This window comes from Oryctolagus cuniculus, chromosome 10 (genome assembly GCF_964237555.1).
Source record: "Oryctolagus cuniculus chromosome 10, mOryCun1.1, whole genome shotgun sequence".
In the NCBI taxonomy this organism is placed as follows: Eukaryota; Metazoa; Chordata; class Mammalia; order Lagomorpha; family Leporidae; genus Oryctolagus; species Oryctolagus cuniculus.
The window spans coordinates 68,840,664-68,865,732 of record NC_091441.1 but is presented as its reverse complement, the minus strand read 5'-3'; the positions used below and the strand labels follow the sequence as shown (position 1 = coordinate 68,865,732).

At 45.9% G+C, this 25,069-nt stretch overlaps 1 protein-coding gene and 1 long non-coding RNA gene across 7 annotated transcripts in view; one reads left to right on the top strand and one right to left on the bottom strand.

Moving 5' to 3' along the window:
* Positions 1-25,069, bottom strand: part of GNAL (G protein subunit alpha L) — a 191,814-nt gene that overhangs the window by 95,696 nt on the left and 71,049 nt on the right. The window lies entirely within an intron of this gene.
* Positions 2,856-11,247, top strand: LOC138844055 (uncharacterized). The gene is made up of 2 exons (XR_011379443.1): positions 2,856-3,044; positions 10,988-11,247. It is a non-coding gene; the product is annotated as an uncharacterized lncRNA (long non-coding RNA).

Below are 25,069 nucleotides of genomic sequence, written 5' to 3'. Positions count from 1 at the left end.
AGTCCCCGAGGGTTTGCTCGAAAGGCTCCCAGGTGATCCCGCTGTGCAGCCACATTTGGGAAGGGGACGTTAATCCCACAGCTCAGGTGAGGTCCTCAGGGCTGCTTCACATCTCTGAGGCCTGCTTTTGTTGATGGCTCCAAGTACGGTCAAGGGCTGATTAAAAAATAAACTCCTGCTTTTTAAATGTTTATTTATTTCCATCTACTTGAAAGACAGAGTGAGGGACACAGACAGAGATCTTTCATCTGCTGGTTTACTTCCCAAATGTCTGCAATAGTTGGGTTTGGGCCAGGCTGAAGCCAGGAGCCTAGAACTGCATTCTGGTCTCCCACATGGGTGGCAGGAGCCCAGGTACTTGAACCATCATCTGCTGCCTCCCAGGGTGCATTAGCAAGAAGCTCTATTGGAAGCGGAGGAGCCAGGACTCAAACTGGTGCTCTGATATGGGATGTGGGCATCTCAACCAGCTGCTTAATTAACTGTGTTGCAACACAGTGGGGACAGCAGAAAATTAAGACAGGGGAGTTTACAGAAGGCAATGGGACAGGGAGGCAGAGGAAGCATTGGGGCATCTGGAAAAACAGTTCCTGTTATCTCAAGACCTATAGGATATGAGTTTGGTTTCCCTGGTTCTGAAGAAAAGCATATTCCTTCCCTGGACCATGCTCACACCAGTTTAGGGGGCCAAGGCTGTCCTAGAGTGACCTAGAGTTCATCCTACTTTCATTATAACACCTTGGCACGCAACATGACACATCTGCTGGCTGCCTTGACAGGACACATTGGACCATAAAAGGAGAGAAAAGGGGCAATGGCTGGAGTCCAGGAAATCTCCACCTCCTTCCCAGAAAATACCATGAATATTCCTCTCCTTTATTAGAATAGAGCCCCTGGGGATGGCGCTGTGGTACAGCAGGTCCAGCCACAGCCTGCAGCACAGGCATCCCATAAGGACACCTGTTCAAGCTCCAACTGCTCTGTTTCTGACCCAGCTCCCTGCTAATGAGCCTAGGAAAGCAGCAGAAGAGGGACTAGGTGCTTGGGTCCCTGCACTCATGTGGGAGACCAGGAAGAAGCTCCTGGCTCCTGGCTTTAGCCTGGCCCAGCTCTGGCCACTGTGGCCATTTGGGGAGCGAACCGGCAGATGGAAGCTCTGTCTTTCTCCATCTCTCCTCCTCTCTCTCTCTCTCTCTCAAAAAAAAAAAAAAAAAAAAAAAGTAGCCATCTCCCCACCCCACATTCTGCCCTGTAATTAAACAACCTATTTCATGTTAAACATAGTTCGGACACAGAGTTACTCCCCCTCAAGTAGGCTCACTCTGTTTATGGAGTGTGTATCTCAATTATTACTTTGTCAATAAAACATTTGCTGCTCCCTAGTCACTGATCTCTTCTCGCTTCTGAACTCTTTCTTAAAACCAAGTCAAGGACCTGAGTGCTGGGTAGCCATTGCTATTTGGTGCCAGGAAAGGGAAACTGGCCATGACAAAGAAACCAGGGGCTGAAGTCCACTTGGTTCCTTCCTTTGGTGTCTCCAATCCAAAGCAGGCTGCCCATGGTTCCAAGGGGAAGGTACTGCTAGATTCATGGACGAGCTTCAGGAAGCACCTTCCCTGAGGCAGGGAGATCTCAGACACCGGTGATCGTGTGGTTGATTTAACCTACTGATTAAAGGATGGTTGGCTGCAAAATGATGCCAAGCAGATTTTGCTTGGCATCTACATCCATGCCTTAGATCAGCGGTAAAAAACTGCTAATGATGAAAGGAAGACAATGCTGAAAGCATTAAGAACCGCGTCAGCCCACGTCACTGACTTGACCGTCATGCAGTAATTATAGCCAATAAAGCAACGTCTTATTAGCACAAACTTTGCTTCCAGCATCTTTACATGGTAAGAGGATAGAAAATGCATGGTTTTGGAATGTGTGCAGGAGAGACTTCTGTAGTTGTCAGAGGCCTGCTTTCCTTTATATTTGTCTGAGACAAGCAATTTTTGTACACATATACAAATATATTTATTAAAAGTTGTTTACTGGGGTGAGTGCTGTGGCTCAGTGGGTTAAGGCCATGCCCTGCAATGCTGGCATCCCATATGAGCACCAGTTCAAATCTCGGCTGCTCCACTTCCCATAGAGCTCCCTGCTAATGCGCTTGGGAAAACAGCAGAGGATGGCTCAAGTGCTTGGGCCCCTGCACCCATGTGGGAGACCCGGAAGAAGCTCCTGGCCCCTGGCTCGGGCCCCTTCCATGCCTGTAGGAGACCTGGAAGGAGTTCCTGGTTCCTGGCCGATCTCTCTCTCTCTCTCTCTCTCTCCCTCCATCTCTACTCCTTCTGTCTCCACCCCACCTTCTCTCTGTAACTATCTTTCAAATAAGCAAATTTTTTTTTTTAAATGGAGTCAGTACCACATGCTATTTCTCATTCAGATCTGACTCTCAAATGGATTCGTTTCAGTGGAAAGTTTTTTCTTCTCTCTAAGATTTATTTATTTGAAAGAGTTACAGAGAGGCAGAGGCAGAGAGAGTGGTCTTCCATCCACTGGCTCACTCCCCATATGGCTGTAACAGCAGAGTTGCACCAATCCAAAGCCAGGAGCCAGGAGCCAGGAGCTTCTTCTGGGTCTCCCATGTGGGTGCAGGGGCCCAAACAACTTGGGCCATCTTCTACTGCTTTCCCAGACCACAGCAGAGAGCTGGATGGGAAATGGAGCAGCTGGGACTCGAACTGGCGCCCATATGGGATGCTCGCACTGCAGACGGCAGCCTTACCCGCTACACCTCAGCGCTGGCCCCTCAGTGGAAGTTTTGCAGACTGAGTTCTCTCTACTCTTCTCTGTAGGTTAGTTATTTGAAGTCTTTGAGTACAACTTCCTGCATTTGGCTATCACCCTGTTGTCAGCGTGGTGTGTTCCAGGGCTTGCAGGGACACTGGATTAGAAGCTGACGGAAGCACACAACAGGGAGATGGGATCAGCTTCCGCTTCTCCTGATTTCTGGGAGTCAGGATTCTTTGCCTGGTTTCTGATAATCCCTCGCACAGGTAAGGAGTGAGAGAGGAGGGGCAGGCTCCACTTTTCTTCTCTTTTTTAGAACAGCAAACAGTCATTTTCTTTCACTTTAACAATTTCCTCCCTTGCAAGAGGAATTCAAATGTCTTTCATTTGCCAGGAGAGTGGGAGGAGGGTGGGTGGAAATCTTTAGAGACTTCAATAACAGCTCCAGCCAGCGCAGCTGGGGGAGCTGTGCTTAACCCATTGGGAGCCATGCAGGCCTCCGTGGCTTTCAGGAGACACAGACTGAGCCTGGGCCCCAGGTCCCAGGCCAGAAGGAACCTCTGGTCTCTCATAGTCCAACTTGGGTCCAATTGGACACATTGAAAGAAAAAAAAAAGACCAGGAAAAAAAAAAGCAAAGTAATTCACGGGCTCAGATTCCTTTGATTCACAATTGATTGTATGCCAGAGCAGAGAGAAAAGGAAATCCTTAAAAAGGCTGAATGGACACTCTCCAGGGACCTTGTTTCTCAGCCTCGGGGCCTGAGTATGGGTGGGTGACAGCACGCTCTAGCCCCCGGCTGGGAGAAAGGGTGCTCTTCTCCGACACCCCACTGACAAGTCCCAGCAAGGCCCAGTGCTCTGGTTTCTAGTAATCAGAACATATATATATATTTTTTTTTTCCGACAGCTAGTTCTCCATATCTGCAGCTCCTGCATACACGAATTCAATGAAGTGCAGATAAAAAACTATTTGGGGAAAAAAAAAAAGAAATGGCATCTACACTAAACATGTATAGACTTATTTTCTTGTCACTGTTCACTAAACAATATGGTATAACAATTATTTACAGAGTATTTACTTTGTATTAGGTGTTTTAAATCATGTATGCATGATGTACATTATACAGGAGGATGTATGTAGGTTCCATGCAAACATGATGCCATTTAAAAAAGATTTATTTATTTGAAGGCACAGTTACAGAGAGGGAGAGAGAGAATCTTCCATCTCTTCCATCTCTTCCATCTCCTGGGTCACTCCCCAAATGGTTCCAATAGCCAGGGCCGAGCCAGACTGAGGTCAGGAGCCTGGAACTCCATCTGGGTCTCCCATGTGGTGCAGGGACCAAGTTCATGGGCCATCTTCTGTTCCTTTTCCAGGTGCACTAGCAGGGAGCTAAATGGGAAATGGAGCAGCTGGGACTTGAACTGGAGCCTGCGCATATGGGAAGCTGCTGCTACAGGCAGTGGCTTAACCCACTGTGCCACTGCACTAGCCCCACTAAGGTACTTACATACAGGACTTGAGCATCTGCTCAAGATTTTGGTATCTGTGGGGTTCTGGCGCCCCCAATCCCCTCCACCCCCGACGGAAACCAAGGAACGACTGTACTTCCCGTGGTTCTACTTCCTGGAGGCTTGGAGCCACACAGACTTGCTCTATGGCATCCCACATTGCCAGGGCCCCCCTACGGCACGGCAGCTGGCAGCCTTGGCAAGAGCACAGAACCAAGGCCCAGGGGCCGCCATGTTCATGAGCCTTTTTGCCTTTCAGCTTTGTATACTAAACCCCAGTGGGGTGAAATCTGTGTACAAAAATCTAGATGGCTTTCAGGACAGAGGCAGAGGCAGGCAAATGCCCACGTCAAAAGGCTGCAGGGGACAAGAACGGAGCGTGGAGATGACAAAAAGCATGCACTGCACTGATCCTGGGCTCTGGGGAAACTAAAAATGGTGCAACCTCTGGAACTTTCTCTAAGCGCTGTGTGCTAACTGCCTTCTGACGCGTTTTAAATAGTCACTGAGTAATTCCTCTTGTTTGCTCTCCTTTGCTAAACTCGAATTCTCTGAGCACTGTGAATCATCTTTTTCCTCCCACTTTGCGACTCCCTTACGTCCAAGGCAACCAGGCCTGCACAGCTTTCTCTTAATTCAACAAAACATGCACAAGAAGTCCCTTTCAGGCTTGGAAACCAGGTACTGGCTTTTTGGTGTCGCTGTGTGCCAATTTCATCAAGGCTGAAAGAATCCTTCTTCTTGTATCCCACTCAGATTCCTATTAAAGTCTTTGTAAACACATACACACCACAGCCAGCTTCTTGGCTCAGAAATAAAATGGTAATTTGTATGTTTTCAGTGAATTACTAAATGCCCTAAAAAGTGCATGCATAAAATCAAACGAAAAGAACAAAATGGCACAATCTGCTTCAGCTTGAGCAACACTTAACGGTGCAGCTCTTTTTGGGCGAAGCCATCGAGATTACGTTCAGAGGTGTGGCACTGGCTCACGGAAGCTTTCATGAGCACACGTGTGTTCTTACGCAGGTGTGGCGAGGTGCGTTACACCTGCCGCGCACCCAGGGAACACAGCTGGCGGAAGCAGGGTTGGAGAAGGGCCACATGATTGGATTCAGTCTCTGTGGCGAGGTCCTAAGCATGACACAGGAGATGAGGTTAGAAGTGAGGTTACAAGGGCCCTGTCCACCCAGGTGGACGCCTCATTTGCTACACTGAAGATGGAACAGAACTGGCAAGAAGTCTTTAAAAGAGCAAGAGGTTCCTTGTCAGCAAGAGGTGAAGACAAATGTACCTGGTGCCCACCAGGAAGAGCAGGGCTGCCCACCACCAGGCAGTGCCCAGCACCCCCTTACCCCTACGGCAGGCTGCTGGGCCCCGTAGACGTGCGGGATACTCTTCCTGAGAGCTGGATCAGGTACTCTGGCGGCTGGGAGAGCTGTCCAGGCCCTCCTCGCGGTACAACCAACAACCAGGGCTGCAGCTCCTCGCCCGGCTTTCCCAGTTATGAGCACGGATGCTGCTGCAGAAGAAATCACAACTCCCCTTCCCCACATCCGTACGCTCAGCACCGCTCTGTCGGGCGTGGTAGCCACTCCCAGCAGGTGGTTTCTGTGCGCTTGAATATGGATTGTCCAAATGGAGATGTGCAGGCATATAAAATATAAAATATGTACTGGATTTCAAAGCTTTGTTATGAAGAAAAGCATAAAATCCCTCTTCAATAGTTTCCTAAAATTAGATACTGAAACAGTAGTTTGGGTATACTGGAAGTAAAGTCTACTATTTTTATATTTGTAATATTCATTTCTGAAAACCAAGACTGCTAGAAAATGTAAAATATCCTTCACAGTTTTTGTATTTGTGGCTCACAATTTATTTCTATTTTCTGTTATTTCTTTTTTTAAAGAAAGATTATTTATTTATTTGAAAGTCAGAGTTTTGAGAGAGAGAGAGAGATCTTTCATCCACTGTTTTACTCCCCAAATGGCCGCAAGGGCCAGGGCTGAGCCAGGCTGAAGCCAGGAGGCAGGAGCTTCATCTGGGTCTCCCACGTGGGTGGCAGGGGTTCAAGCACTTGGGCCATCTTCTGCTGCTTTTCCCAAGCCATTAGCAGAGAGCTGGATTGGAAGTGGAGCAGCCAGGACTTGAACTAGTGCCTACATGGGATGCCAGTGTCAGAGGCAGTGGTTTTACCTGCTGTGCCACAATGCTGCTCCTATTTTCAGTTATCTCTATTTGGTCAGTGCTGGGGAAGAGAATGGGACCCTTGTGAGTGGTAGCCTATCTCTGCTTTGCAAACACAAAACAAGTCTGATTTGAGGCTGGTGTTGTGGCTAACACTGGCATCCCATATCAGAGTCCTGCTTTAAGTCCCAGGTGCTCAACTTCTGATCCAGTTCTCTGCCAATGTGCCTGGCAAAACAGCAGAAGATGGCCAAGTGCTTGAGTCTCTGCCACCAACGTGGGAGACATGGAGCCCTGGTCTCCTGGCTTTGTCTGGGCCCAACCCTGGCCATTGTGGTCATTTGGGGAGTGAACCAGCAGGAGGCAGATCTCTTTCTGTGTCTCCCTCACTCTCTATCACTCTGCCATTCAAATAAATAAAAGTACATCTTTAAAAAAATTCTGACTTGAAAATGTTTTTCTTCTGAGTAGCTAATATAGAATATTCACGGTACACAAACTTTGAGGTCGGCCTTTTGTGTGTATTAACTGATTTAATTCTCAGAACAGCTCTATGAAGTAAGTACATCTTTGTGCCCATTTTAAAGAGGAACATGCCGAGGCACATTGAGACACGGGTATTTGGAAGAACAGAGCAGGGCTCTGGGCTCAGGAGACCTGGCTCTAGGGAGCACCCTCCTTCCACATCCATTTCAGCAAATACTTTCAGAATAACCTGGATTATACTCAGAATAAAACATAATGGAGGATGCCCCCGTCTACAGAATTATATCAAATACTTGAAAAGTCTGTGGAACAGGTAATTAAAGTATAAGTTTACATTGGTGCAAAACTTTTAAAAATCTATGCATGCTGTGGCCAGCGCTGTGGTGTAGTGGGTAAAGCTGCCACCTGCAGTGCCGGCATCCCATACGGGCGCTGGTTCAAGTCCTGGCTGCTCCACTTCCCATCCAGCTCTCTGCTATGGCCTGGGAAAGCAGTAGAAGATGGCCCAAGTGCTTGAGCCCCTGCACCCACGTGGGAGACCCAGAAGAAGCTCCTGGCTCCTGGCTTTGGATCAGCACAGCTCTGGCCATTGTGGTCAATTGGGGAGTGAACCAGCGAAGGGAAGACCTCTCTCTCTCTCTCTGCCTCTCTGTGTAACTCTGACTTTCAAATAAATGAATAAATAAATAAATCTTTTAAAAAATCTATGTATGCTTTCTCTTTTTTCTTACCAATAATGCATATTTTTCATGACCCAGGTGCACAGATTTCTTCCCATGAGCCTTTTGAAGTCCCCTCAGTCTGATTCTCTGCAAGGGGGACTGCTAGAGGGCATTACGGAATTCGCAGGATGACAGCCTTAGTAACTTTTACAAATGCCAGTTGGTTTTCTGCTGTCACTGGGGTCTTTCCTTGCCGAGGTGCTGACCCCCGTGACTTTGCAGCAGTAATTGCTGAAGCACTCACTGTCATTTATCATCATAAATACAAATCTCCAGTGAGAGCCTTCAGACAGGATTCTCTGGCTTGTGCATTGTGCTCCTGCAGCCCTTTCAACAGCACCCAGGAACCTTCTCTTAGAAGACAGGGGCAGGTGTTTGGCGCAGAGATTAAGTTACTGCATCTCATACTAGAGGGCCTGGGTTTGAGTCCTGGCTCTGCTCTGGATTTCTGATGCACTAATGCACATCTTGGGAGGCAGCAGCTGATGACTCAAGTACTTGGGTCCCTGCCACCCCACCTTGGGAGACCTGGACTGAGTTCTGGGTGCCTGGCTTTGGCCTGACCTAGCGCTGGCTGTCCTGGGCATGTGGGGAATGAACCACCAGGCAGGACAGCTCTGTCTGTCAGTCTTTCTGGCTTTCAAGTAAATAAAAATAAATGAATAAAAAGTAAATAATATATGGGGCCAGCGCTGTGGTGAAGTGGATTAAAGCCTTGGCCTGCAGCACCCACATCCCGTATGGGCACTGGTTCAAGTCCTGGCTGCTCCACTCCTGATCCAGTTCCCTACTATTGTGTCTGAGAAAGCAGTGGAGAATGTTGGTTCAAGTCCTTGAGCCTCTGCACCTGTGTAGGAGATCCATAAGAAGCTCCTGGCCCTTGGCTTCAGACTGGCTCAGCTCTGGCCGTTTTGGCCATTTGGGGAGCAAATCGGTGTATGGAAGACCTCTCTCTCTCTCTCTCTCTCTCTCTGTCTGTCTCTACCTCTCTCTGTAACTCTTTCAAATAAAATAAATCTTAAAAAAGAGTAAATAAAATACTAAAAGTTACATACGGAAGACATGCCACAAACAAAAATGTATGTCAATAAATTAGAGACCTTGAATTTCTTTTTCATGTGATCTGCAAGAAACCAGAATTGGCTAAGGTCACAGGTCCTTGCTGCCCTGTTGTATTTTATTTTACTATTTATTTGTTCAGTAATACAATCAGTACCCACAAGTCCTTCCCATACACCACACCAAACATGATCAGGAACTAACATTCACCTGTGTCTCTGCCACATACCGTCTCCCTTTCACCTCTGCCTTCTCTCCACTATGCTGAATATTGTGGTTATCATTCACTTTTCTTTAAACAAAATTATCATGTGGCTCAAGTACTTGAACTCCTGCCGCCTACATGGGAGACCTGGATGAAGTTTCCCAGCTCCTGGTTTTGGCCTAGGCCTCCTTCCTGCCAGCATTCACTCCAAATGAGAGTGAATCAGTGGAGGGAAGGTCTCTCTCTGCTATCAAATAAATACATTTTAAAAAGTTAGCATAAAAATTTAGCATAAATGTAAGTATGCTTCAACAGTATGGTACTTAGTTTTGATTTTTGGCAAACTTCCCAAGAGTACCGTGCTATCCGTGACCTCTCAGTATGTGAGTGCTTCACTGAGTACGAAGACAGTGGGATCGGTCCTTGTCACCTGCTGTGGGTGGAATGTGCTCCCGTTCGTTGCTGCACAGGATTAGGCATTAGTGTCCAGTTACTGGACATTTATGGGCTGTCTCTAGTGTTTTGTTCTTAGCAGTGCCACTATGAATATTCTTGAAAACTTTTTTTCTTATCCAGTCTTAATGGTAGTTCATTGATTTAAACAAATTTAACTTTGAAATCTACTCACACTATCCCCTGCTCTCCTGGGAATAACTCCTCCTAGATTTTCCTCACAGGTGTCAAAGGTGATTCCATCATGTGTGGCTGAGAATTTCCTTTCCATGCTACTTCACAGAAACAGTTCATCAGCGCACACGACCACTCAGCTAAGATGCCTGCATCCCACATCACAGAGCCCGGGTCCAATTTCCGGCTCCAGTTTCTGATTCAGCTTCCGCCACTGCAGCGTAACTGCTAGAAACATGATATGAAATTTGCAGAATGGCAGAGTCAGTTCTTTTCTTAACTGGGAAGCAGCCACGAGGGCTCAAGCAGTTGGATTCCTGCTACCCAAATGGGTGTGACCCCGGCTCTGGGCTCCACCTAGGCCCTTACAGGCATTTGGAGAATCAGCAGATGGAGGAGCTCTCTTCTCTCTGCCTCTTAAATAATTAACAAATAAAATAAAATTAAATAAAAAGAGAAATGATTAGAGGCACAAAAAATCGTTTATAATTGTCATCAGGTTTATTTTTAAAGAACTTGGCAATTTATTAATTTGTTCACTATATAAAATGATGCTTTTAAAGAGATACATAATTAGCTAAGGAAATGTGTACAACTGTTCTTTTCTTTTTTTGAACCAATATGATATTTAATTTTTCTACAAAATGCTGTATTTTCTCTATTCTTGATGTAGCACTGTTTCAAGAATAGATTTTTGAGGGTGTGGGGGCGTATGGGAGGAGACATGCTATCACATTAAATGTGCATGTCTATTATAAGACACAGAAACTTTGACATTTTTAAAAGGTATATATTAAGGCTTGCTCTATCCAAGGTTGAGTTTCCTGGCTTGGATAACGCAAAGAAACTTCAAGTTGTTCAGAGCTGTAGTTTAATGGCTAAGTGTTTCTAAGTCCAAGTTTTATTTATAAGCTGGTGGATACCTTATTTGTAGTGACCATAGATACTGAATGTTGAAAAGATGCATGTTAAGCGTAAGTGTAGAGGGGTGGGCGCTGCGGCATAATGGGTTAGTCCTCCTCCTGTGCAACGGCATCCCATGCGGGTGCTGGTTCCTGTTTTGCCTGCTCCTCTTCCAATCCAGCTCTCTGCTACGTCCTGGGAAAGCTCTAAAAGATGGCCCAAGCGCTTGCTTCCATGTAGCAGCCCCGGAAGAAACTCCTGGCGTCTGGCTTCAGATTGGCTCAGCTCCAGCCATTGTGGCTACTTGGGGAGTCAATCAGTGGATGGAAGACTTTTCTCTCTATCTCTCCCTCTCTTTGTCTATAACTGTACCTTTCTTAAAAAAAAAAAAAAAGAGTAAGTGTAGAGGGGCTGGTGCTTTGCTGTAGCAGTAAAGTTGCCACCTGTGACACTGGCATCCCAAATGGGCACCAGTTCTAATCCCAGTTGCTGTATTTCTGATCCAGCTCCCTGCTGATGCGCCTGGGAAAGCAGTGGAGGATGACCCCAGTGCTTGGACCCCTGCATCCACATGAGACACCACGAAGAAGCTCCTGGCTCCTGGCTTTGGTCTGGCCCAGCTCTAACCATTGTGGCCATTTGGCAAGTGAACCAGCAGATCCAGCAGATGGAACATCTCTCTCCCTCTCCCTCCCTCCCTACCCCTCCCTCTCTTTCTGTAACTCTGCCTTTCAAATAAACAAAAATAAATCTTAAAAAAAAGAAATTGTCATTAAAAAAACAGTAAGTGTAGATAAGGAAAAAAACCCCAAACATATTTTCCTTACATTTAAAGTCTTAATTTGAAACAGCCATAAAAAGCATGGATATGGTTTAGTCCTAACTGTCCTCGTTTGTGGTTGATATTCAAAATTTAACTTGCAGACTATCAATCCTGTAGGTAAGGCTCTTGGTCAGTTAAAATGCAAAGGACCTATAGTAATCTACTATCAGTCACTTATAAGAAGTGAGACTTGGTTCTTGCCTAAGAATGGAATTCTAGAACTGGTGTTATCAAGTAACGTGTAACTCAAAGTCTTTTGTGCTTCTGGCTAACTTTCACTGCAATTCACGCACCTTTCTGGTTCTAGTGCTTGAACTTGGCTGTGATAACATTAACAATCACATTTACTGGTCGCTGTTTTTTTTTTTTTTTTCATTCATGTAATTCAATTCGTTCCTCAGTGCAACTCAGTGAGAAAGGTATTAACAGTCCCTTGTTATAGAAAACTCAGACAAGTTGGCTAAGAGTTTCTCATCTGGCCAAGAACTGACTCAAGTCTTTAATCTTGGGCTCATTCCACTGTATAGCATACTTTACTGGGGCTTACTGGAACAGTTCTTAAAAAAAAGCTGTATACAGAACTCATTCTATAACTTATAGCTAAAATAAATTTATCTTAACAGCAGTCTGGCCTCAGAATCAGTCCATAAGGTATTTGGATCTGGGTAAAAAGCCCATGAGAGCATTTCAGGCATGGAAAGCCAAGACACTGAGGCAAAAAATGGCCTACATGAAAGATCTCTGTGAGTGAGATCCCAGTGGAAAGAAGGGGCCAGCAAGGAAGGAGGTCCCTTTATCTGAAGGGAGGCGAGAACTTCCACTTTTCTTATGGCCCTGTCTAAATAAGGATGGAGTTTGTGAACTCAAAAGGCTTCCATAGCCTTGGCAGCTCAGGACAAGAGCCTTGGGTGATCATTGATATCATAAATAAGAGTGTTAATTGTTAAATCAACAACAGAAGCCACTGTGCACTTGCTCCCCAGGTAGGACCTCTGTCCTTAATGAGTTGTACTATAACAATTAACGGTAAAACTTGTCTTCAGACAGTACTTTATACTTTGTGTGTCTGTGTGGGTGTAAACTGTTGAAATCTTTACTTAGTACAGAATTGATCTTCTGTATATAAAGATAATTAAAAATGAATCTTGATGAAGAATGGGATGGGAGAGGGAGTAGGAGGTGGGATGGGAGTGGGGTGGGAAGGCAGGTATGGGGGGAAGAACTGCTATATTCCAAAAGCTGTACCTATAAAATTTATATTTATTAAATAAAAGCTTTCTAAAAAAAGTTTATTTTAAAGAGCCAAAGAAGTTGTAACAAAATGTAAACATATATTTTGAAGACCTTAAAATATTTAAAATCCCAAGCTGGCAAGTGTTAAATGTGATAAAAAATTTATGCTTTAAAAATTTTATGTATTTGAGGGGGAGAGAGGAGGAAGGGAGGGAGGGAGAGCAAGAGTGAGAGTGAGAGCGAGCGAGCGAGAGAGAGAGAGAGAGAAAGATAGACAGAAGGAGAGCTTCCAAATGCCAGCAATTGCCAGGGTAGGCCAGGCCTAATGCTCTGAGTTGGCAACTCAATCCAGGTCTCCCATGTGGGTGTCAGGGACTCAATTACTTGAGCCAGCACCACTGCTTCCCAGGGTCTGCATTAGCAGGAAGCTGGAGTCAGGAGCTGGAACCAAAAATCCAACCAAGGAACCCTGATGTGGGATAAGACAGTCTTCATCAGCATGCTGACTGCCTGCCCCAGGCCACCCTTTCTTTCAGATTTAAGGGACATAACAAAAAAAACTTCAGGCATTTGTTCTGAAAGACCTTATGTATTAGGAATCAAATATATAAAAACTGCACACTGGATAGATCCTTGGCCAAGACAGCACAAATACGAGTATGCAAGAATGTCTTGATTGGTTTCAAGCCTCTATAGAATAATTTTAGAAAACAGCACATAAAATGAGATTATAATATTAAAAATAGAAATTTCTTGGAGAGATATTTTTGTATGACATCTGAGAGATGCAGCACAAACCATCTGAGACCCTAAGACAGAAGAACAGGATAGAACGAAGAGCTGTAGAAAGGTGCTAAGCTAGTGGCCCCCACTCTTCTAATAGGGCAAAGGTACAGACCCCCCGTCACAACAGCAATCATCGATAGAGACATCATTCATGGGCTCAGCAGGCTGAAGAATCTTTCTTCAAGTAGGTGAGAAAAATAACCCAGGCTGGTATTGTTCATCTTAGTTTTTGTTGATGACTGCATAATTAAATCTTGTGCTACAACACAAGGACATAAACGGAAGTGCAATAGAATTCAAGCAACAATGGCTGACTTTCAGCGAAGTTTCATCCATAAATTGTGTTCTTCAGGGCAGGGACTGTGATAGCATAGTCTGCTGACACCTGCAGCTTACAAGAGGTGTTCAGGAAAGTCTGACTGAGTGTGGGAATGACCCAGTAACTCCCACACCTCCATTTCCATCTACTCACATCTTTACTCCCCAAAGACCTGACTGTAGATCTGACTGCCGGTGGCACAGTCAAGGGTGTTGTGCGGCGAGGTCATAGCGAACTCAAAGAGCATCTGTGAGTCCCCTTTACAGGCAGCTCCTGCTGCACACCCTCTGGCCAGCAGGTCCCTGCCTGTCTCTGTTAGAATGTCTATTCTTCGATCTCAAAGCAGGTCATCAAATGCCTGTTGTTCCATCCTACCTTAACCACTGATACTCCTGTGTATGTAATGTGCCGTTAGGAGTTATACTATAGATAACACAATACTTGCTGCCTGTGGGGAGAAATCTAATCATGGAAATTTAAGGTGCAGCAATGAGCTATTAGGTAGGTATAGCTGTGGTATATGAGACAGCTGCCTCCATGGTAACTACTGCTTGTCATTGCTTGAATTCCATGTTGCAATACCAGCAGACCCGTCTCCAAACTGCAGGTTTCCCCCGTGAATGCAGCTGTTACTAGACTGGGCAGCACTGGCCCCTTCCTGATCGCTGATAGTGATCTTTGGTTCTGTCAACAATCTCCCACTATTACACTATTTCTTAGCCAAAAGGCCGAGAAGCGATCACAATCTCCCACTATTATCACGGGCATGTATTGCCACCTCCACAATGGGAACCCAATAAAACCTGTTTCTTTTTCTTTTTTCTTTTTTCTTTTTTTTTTTTTTGACAGGCAGAGTGGTCAGTGAGAGAGAGAGAGACAGAGAGAGAAAGGTCTTCCTTTTGCCGTTGGTTCACCCTCCAATGGCCGCGCGGCCGGTGCGCTGCAGCTGGTGCATTGCGCTGATCCGAAGCCAGGAGCCAGGTGCTTCTCCTGGTCTCCCATGTGGGTGCAGGGCCCAAGGACCTGGGCCATCCTCCACTGCACTCCCGGGCCATAGCAGAGAGCTGGCCTGGAAGAGGGGCAACCGGGACAGAATCCAGTGCCCCGACCAGGACTAGAACCCAGTGTGCTGGTGCCGCAGGCGGAGGATTAGCCTATTGAGCCACGGCGCCAGCCAAAACCTGTTTCTTGAGAGACAGGATTTTTGCTTTCTACTCAAATTTTCATCAACACACTCATTGCATTTATTCCTGGATGCCCCTGTCATAACTTACATGGTTCTCAGGGCTGGCCTGGCCTTGCAGAGATCATCTTGCCAGATGTCCCTTTTTAGAAAGACGATGAACTGAAGGCTCGCATGACTAAGTGCTGCTTCCCAAGGTTTCATCACTAATCTTCGGCAGGGGAAGAGAAGCTGAAAGCCTTCCTGACCAGTTCTCAGAACGTCACACGGCCTCTGCAGCTGTTATACCAGGCCTGAAGACACGAATGAGGACCTAGGAGGTGCTTAGGCTGCGGTTGACTCATGTTTGAAGAAATAACAAAAAAAAAAAAAAAACAGAAGAAAACGGGACTTAACAGAGGCTCACGGGTAATCTTATCTATGGAGCCCTGAATGGGTCATGGCTCAGATATTCTGGAGATTTGGATTTTCAACTATAGTTATCTATTTCAACAGTGAAAATATCAGGCATTAAGGGAAAAACAGAGATGGGAGTCTGGTGCAGCATTTATTTATTTATTTTTAAAGATTTAACGTATTTATTTGGAAGGCAGAGTTAGAGAGAGATAGAGAGAGAGACAGAATATTTTCCATCTGCTGGGTCACTCCCCAAATGGCCACAATGGCCGGGGTTGGGCCAGGCTGAAGCCAGGAGTCTGGCACTCCATCTGGGTGGCAGGGGCCATCATCTGCTACCTTCCTAGTTGTGTCACCAGGGAGCTAGATTGGAAGTGGAGCAGCTAGGACTCGAACCACGACACCGGCCCCTGGTGCAGCAGTTATGACATTGTTTGAGATGTCCACATCCTGTATCAGCTCCTCTACTTCTGACCTAGCTCCCTGCTAATAATGTGCACCCCAGGAAGCAGCAGGTGATGGCTCAAATCCCTGGGTCCCTCCCACCCTTGTGAAAGACCTAGATTGAGTTCTAGGCTCCTAGTTTCAACCTGGCCCAGGCCTGGATATTGTAGACATTTGGAGAGTGAACCAGTGAACAGAAGATTTCCATATGTCTGTCTCTTTCTCTCTGCCTTTCAAAAAAATGAAAATAAATAAATTAAAGGAAAAATGTAGCAACTCTTTATAAATTTCCACCTATTGGAGAGGTGGGAGGTGGTGACTGGGAGAGGGGAAGAGAGACAGTACAAGTCACACTTCTGAAAGTGTTAGGCTCTTACAGGTTTAGATTCTCATTTCATTTACTTCCTCTTCACAATAAAAAAATCTCTTCTCTCAAGAACATGGAATTGTTTTTTCTCATAAGTGAACTGAACTTGTTACCAGCAAAGACAGTTTGCAAAATGAAAACACACGTGGCTGGAGATTCCAGCAGAGCAACAGGGAACGCTGAGCGTGAGGCAGAGGAAAGCAGGTGGTGTGAGTGCCGGGCGCCAGGGTGCTGGGAACACCCTTACTGAGCAGGGGGTGGCTCTGGAAACCAAGTCAGCACATTCTAGGGCTCGGAGGCAACGCTGCACAACAGCAACGAGTCGACTATACATTAGCATGTCTTTCTAGAGACTTCTCTGCCCTAGGCTTCAACTACTAGAGTGCAATCCTTGGTAAGCAAATGTCTTAATGAGAGGCTATAGAGTCTGTCAATACAAAGATTTCTAGACACTTACAAATTTCATCAGCAACAAAACTTATTTTTCATATCAATTCTTATTCTTCTTCCTCTTCTTTCTTTCTTTCTTTCTTTCTTTCTTTCTTTCTTTTTTTTTTTTTTTTTTACAAAAATGCTTTTTAAAAATTTGAGAGGGAGATACAGAGAGTGCTTCTATGTGTTGAATCTCTCCCAAAATGCCCTCAAGGGGACCCAGGGGCTGAAGTCAAGAGCCAGAAACACTTTAGCCATCATCATTGCCTCCCAGGGTCTGCATTAGCAGGAAGCTGGAATCGGGAGTCGAAGCCAGGAATTGAACCCAGGCACTCTGATTTGGAACCCGGGTGTCTACTGCTAGGCCCAACACTTGCCATTCATATCGACTCCTGAATGGAAATCTTTCTGCAATATTTCACATGTCTCTGATTTCTTGGAAAAAAAACTGGAATTTCCCTTGTCTCTTCTTGTGAACTCGGCACCCTAGGCCTTGGGCGTCAGTCACTGTATCTGTGCTAGAGGCACGGTGACACCCCAGGAAACGTGCCCCCACGCTGAACGTCTCCATAAAGTCACTCCTTGAGTTCTGGTGTATCTGTCTGTCCATGCCTGCCTCTTCTTTGTTGTGTTTAGTACTTCCTCTTTGCCCCCACTTCCTCTCCAATCTGATAGAGACCTGGGGGAAACTTTTCATGTGTAGGCTGAGCCTCTGACATTGCAACTGAGTTCCTGGGCCCTGGTGACGACTCCCTGACATGAGCCTCGTGAAGGGGGCCAATCACTGCACCTGAGCTTCCTCATCTGCTTCCCAGGGATTGTCAAGAGGGCTGCTTCAGAGGAGTATGTGTGTTAAATGAAATAATGCACATAAAACCTGGAGTAGTTAAGTGCTGCATAGCTAAGTATCCATCAGGGGCCGGCGCTGTGGCATAGCAGGTAAAGTCGCCACTTGCAATGCTGGCATCCCATGCTGGTTTGAGACCCGGCTGTTCCACTTCTGATCCAGCTCTATGCTGTGGCCTGGGAAAGCAGTAGAAGATGGTCCAAGTCCTTGGGCCCCTGCACCTGTGTGGGAGACCCGGAAGAAGCTCCTGGCTCCTGGCTTCAGCAGTTGTGGCCATCTGGGGAGTGAACCAGTGGATGGAAAACCTCTCTCTCTCTCTCTCTCTCTCTCTCCCTGCCTCTTCCTCTCTGTAACTCTGCCTTTCAAATAAAATAAATAAATCTTTCTTTTTTTAAAAAAATACTCAGCAGTTACTCAACCCAAGGGTATGTGGCTTGGAGCCAGATCAGCCCAGTCTCCCCCTACCCTAGAGTGTCTGCAGGTGCTGCCAGTCCCCCAGAGTGAAAGTTTCTAATCAGGGCCCTCCAGAAGTGCTTATTAAAAGTTGGAAAATGCCATAGAGTCATTCTTTCAAGGCTGAAGGCTGTCTTAGGTAAATGGGGAATCAAGGGAGCATTGAGCAGAAATTCTGCCTCACACTGTGCTCTCCCAGGGGACGGTGTTTTTGCTGCAGGGAGAGTGGCCATGCTTCAGGTGAGCACCACCTTCACGTGGTCAGATACAGGACTACGTCACAGCCTGATGATTTCTTCTCCAAGATGCAGAAGCAGGTCAGTGATTTCCATCAACCTGAACTCTGAAGACAAAAATCAAAATGGGGGAGGGCGCAGTGACCTGGCCAGGATTGCAGCTCACTCAGCATACAGCACAGACCCAGGAGGTCAGGTGACTGAGCAGGTGCACAGGCTCTGGGGTCAGGTGCCTGGGCACAAATCTGACCACCCAATGCCCACATCTATACCCCAGGACACGACAGTGACCTGCTCTGTGCTCCTGTTTTCTCACCTGTGACAAGAGGGCAACAACGTGCCCACCCACAGCACTGGTGTGAGTACAAGTGGCACCATGTTTGCTGGGCAGTGCCACGTGGGCATTACTCATCATTTCCATTGGTATCAGGCCAACTCACCAGCATGGCCAAGAACCATGAAAACGGAGGAGTAGATGATTTTTTGGGACAGGCTCTCGTGCATTTTAAGAACCCAATTTAGACTTTCTTTATATTTTTATCTAAACTATATAATTTATTCTAGACCAAAATATTTTCTGCAGAATGAAGTATTTTTAATTCTTCCCCCGCAACACCAAGCCTTGAAAAGCTCCTGACAGTGGAGAGAGTCCCCTGCAAACACTTCAGTATGGCCTTGCCTCAGAGCCAGCCTTGTTCTTGGGCTACCCCAAGAAGTACAGTCACACTGCACCTGTGTGTGGCTCCTGGTTGTGACTGGGCGGATGTGTCTGATGGAGGGGAGTCACTGGGTGGTGACTCACGCCCTTTCTGTGCTGTGTGGGTCTGAGGAATTCAGCAAGGACATGAGGGGCTGTCACTAATTCCCCCTCTGTGGGCTCCTGGCACACATGTGCCACAGCAAAACCACGACATGAAGCTCCCAAAGCTCCTGCACTGGGCCACACCTGAAATGGCAACAAACCTACATGTACAGATGCCCTGTTAAGGGTGCACAGATGACTGTTAACATTTATTGAATCCTTACAGTGTGCCAGGTATAGTACCTGCCAGTTTAGATGCATTAGTGACTTTTAAAAAATATTTTAAAATGTATTTTATTTATACATTCATGAGTCACAGAGACACAGAGAGGACACACACACACGCACACACACAAACCTAGTCAGAGAGCTATCATCTGCTGGTTCTATCCCTAAATTCCCACAACAGCTGCAGGCCAGGGGCTGAGGCAAGAGAACTAACAACTCAATCTGGTTCTCCAGGTGGGACCCTACTACTTGAGCCATCACCTGCTACCTCCCAGGCAGTGCATTAGTAGGAACTGGAAGGAGAGTTGGGACTCAAACCCACGAACTCTCATATGTGTTTCTGATGTCCAAACTGGTATCTTAGCCATTAGGCTATAAACATCCACCCCAAGAGCATTAATGTAGTTAGTTTCCAAAACAGCTTCATGTGACAGGCAATATTATTATCATCTCCATTTTACAGATGGGAAAATTGAGCACAGAGATACTAATTAACCCACCCAAGGTTACAGAGATGAAAGAGGAAGAGATGAGACCAGTTAACAAACTCTGTACGCTGACAGAACCTTCTCAGCATTAGTCAGAGATGAATGCTTTCAATAATTACATGTGTAAACTATTATTCTATTTTTGGTATTATTTTATTTATTTTCTTCTCCAAAAAAAGTTTCAAGAAATGATACCAAGCTACTTGTCATGGGACTCCAAATCCCATGAAATTGGCAGGTACTAATGCCATCTTACTAGTTAAAGTGATCATTTTAAGTGCATAACTGATCATAAAGATAGGAATAAGTGTCAAAGAGATCACATAAATAAGACCAGTGTCTGCTAATAATAACTGATAGAATTAAAAAGAAGAGAATGATCCAACATGGGAAGCAGGCCACACAGCAGACTGATAGAATGATAAATGTGCACTATGGCCACAGAGCCAGCCCTTAAGGCATTCAGATCTGGCTAAAAAGCCCATGAGAGCATTTCAGGCATGGAAAGCCAAGACACTGAGGCAAAAAATGGCCTACATGAAAGATCTCTGTGAGTGAGATCCCAGTGGAAAGAAGGGGCCAGCAAGGAGGGAGATCCCTTTATCTGAAGGGAGGAGAGAACTTCCACTTTGCTTATGGCCCTGTTTAAATAAGGATGGAGTTTGTGAACTCAAAAGGCTTCCATAGCCTTGGCAGCTCAGGACAAGAGCTTTGGGTGATCATTGATATCATAAATAAGAGTGTTAATTGTTAAATCAACAACAGAAGCCACTGTGCACTTGCTCCCCAGGTAGGACCTCTGTCCTTAATGAGTTGTACTGTAACAATTAACGGTAAAACTTGTCTTCAAACAAACAAACAAACAAAAAAATAAATGATACCAAGCTGAAGATAGCAGTGGTTGGTTACAGGGAGCACCACCTGTTTATCTTTCACTCCAAACACATACGGGGGTATTCAAAATGTTCATGAAAAACATGCATCACAAAAAAATTTGCATGGATTTCAAAATCTCTTGGACCAAAATGAACTCATCTTTTTAACTCCATTTTCCATGAACTTCTGGAAGTATGTTTGCAAGAGGAACCTTCCAGGGTGGTTTCACACAAAATCCTTTCAACAGACCACCTGATCTTCTAGCTGTTACAAGGGTGGATAAACAAACACATTATGTGCTTAACCACCCAAAGTGGATTAGTAGTGGGTATGGGATTGGCATGAGATGGGCCTAGGACTCGTTGAGTGGCATCTTGGTCGGGATGCCCAAGATGACGCCGTGCAGTCAGTGGTGGCTTTGGGAGAACCTGCCACCTTTCATCTCACAGGTAGGGGAAGGCTCCCAGGAGACACCATGGCTGGAAGTGAGGGACAAAGTTGATGTCAGTGATCCCAGTGAGGCAGAAAGGCAGGTGAAGGAGCTGAGAGCTGTTGTGTAAGAAGCAAAGGCCTTGCCCACTGCAGCAGGGCTGGCACCGGCCCCTCAGCAAGCACCTGTCACCCAAGGGCAAGGACGTTTTCTGGCAACAGGGGACATAAGGGACTGCAACAAGAGACAGGTGACATGAAACCTCTAAGGTTGAACTATAAGAAAGTGCCATTTTTGGGGGGGCAGGCAGAGTTAGACAGTGAGAGAGAGAGAGAGAGAGAGAGAGAGAAAGGTCTTCCTTCTGTTGGTTCACCCCCCAAAATGGCCGCTATGGCTGGTGCGCTGCACCGATCCGAAGCCAGGAGCCAGGTGCTTCCTCCTGGTCTCCCATGCGGGTGCCATTTTATAGCTCAAAAATGACAACTTGATTGCAATTTCTGATGGTTCAACCTAATAGATAATGACACCCCTCCATAAAAATACAGAACTGAACCACACACGAGTGGATATGACAAGAAGGCTAAATGAAGAATCAGGAGATGCTGTGTTCTAGCTGTGACTGGACCTCAGGTTGACACATCTGGAAGATGCTACACAAGTCTCTCCGATTTCTATTCCTATGCTTGCTCATCTGTAAAATAAGCCTGGGGATTATGCACACCTAACTGCACTTCCATCTGAAATGCTGAGACTCAAGGCAAGGCTTCCCTAAGTGCAGCGGGTCAGATGTGGTGGAGATATCACTGTGTTGGACCCTACACTCCACTGAGAGAGGACCTTGCTTGGGCAAACTGATGTGTACAGAGGAAGCACCTGACATGGAAAACCTGCAGACACAGTCTCCTAAATTTCTTGCTGAAGAGGACCACAAGAGAAACATGAATATTCACTTGACTTATGTACTAAACAGTTTTACATTTACCCTCAAGCGTCAACTAGGGCAGCCTAAAGCAACCTTTTTTTGATGAACACATATTTCCTGATTTCTTGTGAGTATTCTATTAACTGCACTGGTGTTTTCTACTTATTTCTACCATAATATTCACACCATATTCATACCATAAAATTTTATACTGCAGCAAGTGTAAAAGTCTCCAGTTGAACTATCTATAAATTTGGTCCAAGGGACTCCATTACTTTATGAGCATCTTTCCACAATCTTCCTTTAAGGATAATCTCAATCTCGAATTTCCTCCTAGGTTGCAGGGGTTTCTGGGGCCCCTTCAGATGCATCCCAATTTGTATAAGATGCTGTGCCAGTTGCACTGCCGTCATCACCATCCCTGGTCTACCTGCTGACCTCATTCATTCTTCAAAGACCAGCACAAGCCTCACCCCCCGCAGGACAGCACACGAGTGCTCTCCCACAGGGCCCAGCCAAGCCCACCCTCCTCTCACCTGCATTACAATGTGGCCTAATTCTGGACTGAGTCTGTGCAGCCGGATGGAACTCCTTAGGTGTACACATGACTCTTGACATATCATATAATCATTCTGAAAAACTGAACCAGAGGCCTATTCCAACAAAACTGCTAACAGTTACACCGAAACATAGTAACTTCCAGTAAATTATGGAAATTCACAGGGTGATATGAGGTACTACTTATTAATTATGACGTGTTAACAGAAGAAACCAGAAGCACTGATGACAAGCTTGCGAGAAATTAAAGATGCCATTTCGGTTTCCTGATTACATAGATTCTAGGATTACATAGATTACTAAAAGATCAATACAACAGTTTAAGACCTATTAAAATACCCCTAAGAAATGTAAAACCAAATACCTTAAAATGATACATCACACCATTTGACTTGTAAAGTAACAGAACATTGAGATAGTGTCAAAATTTAGGGGATTGGTTAAGGAGTAGAGACTTGAGAAACAGAAGATGGAGCCCTCCCAGTAGTTTCTCACATTGGCTGACTTGTGATAGTCTTATAAAAGCTGTTCTTTAGAGTAATGACACACTGCTGAGGATAAAAATAAATGCAATCTGATAATAACCCCGTAACATTCCCAACATTACTTTTTTGAAAATGAAAATTCAATTAACCATTGCCATTTCTCTATGTATATACTAGCCGAAAGCTATTCATCTGGGATTGTGCAGATGGTTACACGAACAATCAAGAATCCCCAGTGACGGGGTCTGATGTTGTGGCACAGTGGGTTGGGCAGGCGCTTTCCACATTGGAGTGCTGATTCTTGAGTCCTGGCTGCTCCACTCCCCATTCAGCTTCCTGCTGATGTGCCTACGAAGGCAGTCGAAGTCGGCTCAAGTGTTTAGGCCCATGCCACCCATGTGGGAGACCAGGATGAAGTCTGTGGCTCCTGGCTGTCATAATCATTTAGGGGAGTGAACTAGCATATGGAAGAGCTCTGTACTCCCTCTCCGTTATCCTGTACTTCAAATAAATAAAATCAATCTTTTTAAAAAAAGAATACTGCATTACAAAATATATCATTCTCATATGAGTGGTGGTAGCAGAGTGGAAAATTGAGAAAATACGTTTTCTCTTTTTTTTTTTCAATGATGACTCTAAAAAGTTTTGTCTCATTGTCTTTAGACATTTTTGAAGAACAGTCAATGAGCAAAGTGCAGCAATTGGGCAATATTTTCAAAGCAACATGCACACTCGGATAACTGTTTTGTGGATAATGCAACCCTTGCCTGTGTGAGTATGTGTGCATAGTTAAGATATGCATGTGGATAAACAGGCAGGATAAACAAGATTGTGATGGAGAAAGTTTCATTGGAAATTCATGAAGCAACCATTGTTTTTTTTTTTATCTCTTCCTGCTTAGTTTAAGCTTATAAAATGAAAAAAGAATCTAGCCTGAATATATTACCATTACTAAGGTTGCTTTAAGCACTAAGTATGTATGCATGTTGCATTGAGTGCCACGGTGAGCTGATCCGCCATTAAAGCTAAATGAGGACAGGCTCCATGTTTCTGAACACCACGGAAGGAGTTTGTGGGCTGCGGGCTCATCTGCGCCCCAGCCCAAGCTCTGCCTCCACGGCTAAGGAGGGGGTGCTGCTGTGCCAGGAACGGTCCTGGTTCTGTGATGGGATGCGATTTCCTGAGTATTGGAGCCAAGGTCTGACCACACTGTCTGCCAGTGCCTCCTTCTCACTTCCATGTTTTCCTTTTGTGTCCTCAGCCGCCATATTCATGCCCAGTTTTTCTTTTCTTTTTTTATTGAATAAAACTCACTCCAGCCAGGCTTGGTAGTCTACGTCCCATCTAACTCTTGCTTCTCATTACAGCATTCCCCCACCTCCTTTTTTCTTTCTTTAATTTGAGAGACAGAGAAAGAGAGAAAGAGAGAGCGCAAGTGAGCCAGTGCACTCCCACCCACTAATTCACTTCCCAAAGGCCTACAACAGGGCAGCATTGGGGCTGAAGCCAGGAGTGGGAATTTATTTATTTATTTATTTTTGACAGGCAGAGTGGACAGTGAGAGAGGGAGACAGAGAGAAAGGTCTTGCCTTTGGTTGCCGTTGGTTCACCCTCCAATGGCCGCCGCGGCCGGCGCACCGCGCTGATCAAAAGGCAGGAGCCAGGTGCTTTTCCTGGTCTCTCATGGGGTGCAGGGCCCAAGGACTTGGGCCATCCTCCACTGCACTCCCGGGCCACAGCAGAGAGCTGGACTGGAAGAGGGGCAACCGGGACAGAATCCAGCACCCCGACCGGGACTAGAACCTGGTATGCCAGAGCCGCAAGGTGGGGGATTAGCCTAGTGAGCCACGGCGCCGGCCGGAGTGGGAATTTAAAGCAGGTCTCCTATGTGGGTGGCAGTCACCCAACCTGAGCCAACTTACAGCTGCCCCGGGCTACATTAGCAGGAAACTGGCATCAGGAGTGGAGCTGGCTGTTAAACCCAGGCACCAACCTGAGATACGGGTATCCTGACTGGCATCTTAACCACCAGGCCCCGACCCACCTAACGTATCTCGTAATTCAATTTGTCCATGAACTTTTGAAGTACTGTCACGTTCATCTTGCTTCTTCACTAAGTTGTAAATTTCTTGAGGCTGGAGGTTGCAACTTTTGCGTTCTTTGTGTAAGCCATGGTGCTGAGGCCAGCGAGGAGCACAAGGCAGACAACTGGCTTATCCGGCATGTGCTGAGCACACACAGGTGCATGCCAGATGACTCGCCAGGCAGTGAGGACAGGGT